This window comes from Cibotium barometz, chromosome 54 (genome assembly GCF_041138505.1).
Source record: "Cibotium barometz isolate CiBa-2024 chromosome 54, ASM4113850v1, whole genome shotgun sequence".
Taxonomy (NCBI): domain Eukaryota; kingdom Viridiplantae; phylum Streptophyta; class Polypodiopsida; order Cyatheales; family Cibotiaceae; genus Cibotium; species Cibotium barometz.
In genome coordinates this window covers 21,445,267-21,448,152 of record NC_141099.1, presented here as the reverse complement: position 1 = coordinate 21,448,152, position 2,886 = coordinate 21,445,267, and positions in this window count along the sequence as shown.

The window sequence follows — 2,886 nt, the reverse complement described above, 5'->3', positions numbered from 1 at the left end:
TGTAACCCTAGAAGAAGAGGATAATCTAGTAGTGGGTGAAGTGGAGGACCGTTTGTACACCAAAAAGGACATCGAGTAGATGATCAATCATCCTACGTTCCTACAGGACATGGAACTTTTAATTCTGCAAAGGCGTATAGAGGCAACTAATGATGAGCCACTCCAAGGTGCAATGGCAGGACCATACCATGGATCGGAGTTACCTAGAAGAGCCAACACAAGAAGAGGACGAGGTCTAGGTAGGGGGGAGCAATTCCTCAAAGACCAAGGGTGGATCCAACCATTTATCTTAATGCAGCCACAAGGACGAATCTATTGAATATGGCTCTAGAAATGGGCCGAGGAATGGTCAGGGAACTAGGCACTACTCTAGAATCCTGACCCTCATAGATAAAGCCACACATCATTTCTAAGCTCGTCCAAAAATTCTCTGAGGATGGAGATCCTATTCAACATGTAGAGATTTTTGAATCCACATGCAAAACCTGCAAGCCTATTAGTGATGTGACAATGATTCCTGCTTTCTCACTGACCCTAGAAGGGAAAGCGCATCAGTGGTTCCGAACCCTCAAACCTGAGGATAAGGTTAACTTCACACAACTCAAGAATGTGTTTGTACCCAGCTTTGTCAGAGGTGGTGACAGATGGAGCCCTGTGGCACAGCTGCCCAATATCAAATAAAAGGAAGTGGAGTTGATGAGAGACTATATGTCTCGACTTAAGCACTTAAATTCAAGGTGCAATCTATGGGAGAGGTTAACTAACGATCAGTTTGCCTTGCTTCCGGAGAGGAGTCAGAGACCACAAGATGCATGATTATCTGGTACTAGCCCGACCAGCCACTCTAGATGCATATTGTAAAGTGGTAATTGAATATGAAGATAATATGTTGGAATTGCCGCAACCGAAAGATGTCATAATATCTTTGGCAACAACGACTTCGCGTATTTCCAGTCACCAAGAGATTGGAACTTAGAACAAGCAAGTTGGGAACTTGACTGTGGAGCTCAGTAATGCAATACTATAGAAATTGAAGGTAAAGGAGGGAAGAGAAACATTTGGGCATGGGCATAACCATCTTTACCCCTGTAGGGAATTGGTGTGGTGCTCCATGTGTAGATTGAATCACACTACCACCGAATGTCCACAATTAAGAGCAAGGCCACTACTCTATTGTGCACACTATGTAAAATTAGGGAATCATGACACTTCAATGTGCAGATTTCCAAGGTTCCAAACAGTTGCACAACTGCAACACCTAGAGCTCCATTGGCTTTACCAGTACCACCTGGACAAATCACTGCAGCTGCACGACAATCCAACTCTTTCTATTTGCCTAGGGGGATGTTCCGGGTACAGGACACTTCACCTCTACCACCACCTGTTCTATCACTACAACCACCATAGGCTAAAATCAACCAAGTATTGATTGAAGCGCCATCAGAAGATATTGATATGGTACGTGAGTAGAACTTAACGAAGAGTACTATGAGGAAGCTGCGGGAATTCTATGTCCTACAGAATAACACGTGAGTACCTGTGTTTCAAACCATGGTACAGTGGAAGGGAAAGGACATAAACTCAAACATAAGGGGAGGACCACTACAATGTTTTGGCATTGGAGGGCCGCATCGAATCACTGTGAGTGCCCAAACAAGAATGTGGTTCATATGCACCAACCCCAACAATTGATTACTTCACCCAATGACATGCCAGTACTCACTTGTACTAAATGTGGTATTGATCATTTGATCAAGGATTTTCCATACCGCGCAAGTGGTTTGACTACCACTTCTAATCAGATCACCATCCAAAGAACCATTAGTGTGCAACATGGAAATATCACAACACAAGCCCAGGCCCAATTGGAAGACAAGGGGAAGAATCGAGCAGATGTGACCATTTCCAGAACTGGCTGTAGGAGAAGAGTGAAAAAAGTGGATAAGGGTGACACCAGGGTCACAATCCAAGATGGATCCAAAGAGGATACTATCAACACCAGATCCACCCAATCGAGAGAAGAAGGGGATCAAGCGATCAACCACAAAGAGCCTGACCTAGAGGAGCAAAGGGAGAGACCATCGACCCCCTAAAGAAGTCGGTGAGTACCCAAATGCTGAAGAGGAGATAAGGAAGCTCGAAGATGCCAAGGCCTTAGTAGAAGAATGTCAATGGCTTCATGAAGCCAAGATAAGGGCTAATCGGGTTAGGGATACAATGTATCCAAGAAACGAGCCAACAAGGGAAAGAGAATTGGACGTACCTACTCCAATTCCAGAAGAAATGGAAGAGGGATCTCAAGCAAACACAATGTCTATGATGTTTGAGGAAAATGCGCAGGGTGAGTCCATCCATTCCTTCCCTAGAGATGAATATGAGACACACACCTAGGGAGAATCCTCAATCTCTAGAGAACCCAAAGACATAGGAAGTCTCGCGGGTTGTACTGTCCACACCTGTGCAAATGCCACTAGGGAAACTGCTACGCAGTTCACCAACCCTATGGATAGACATAAAGGAATGGGTAGAAGGCGGGGAATAAGGCCAATCAACACTACAGAGGAGGTTCTGCCACCCCTGGCAGAAAGAACCCTAAAACGCACAAGGGAAACCTGAGTCGTCAAGATACCAATTAATCAATTGGGACGTTATTATGAAAGTGATGACACAAATGCTATAATCCCGATTCATCATGGCGGGTACCAGGCAGCACTGGCATCATCACAAAATGTTGTTGGGAAAACTAGGGAAAACCTAATCTAAAAAGAGCAGATCTAATCATTAAAATGGCAAACAGAACATCTTCAAGACCCATTGGAGAATGTAAAACTCAAACTCTTTACGTTTCACTACCATCATACATTTGTGGTAATGGACTTCCTGCAC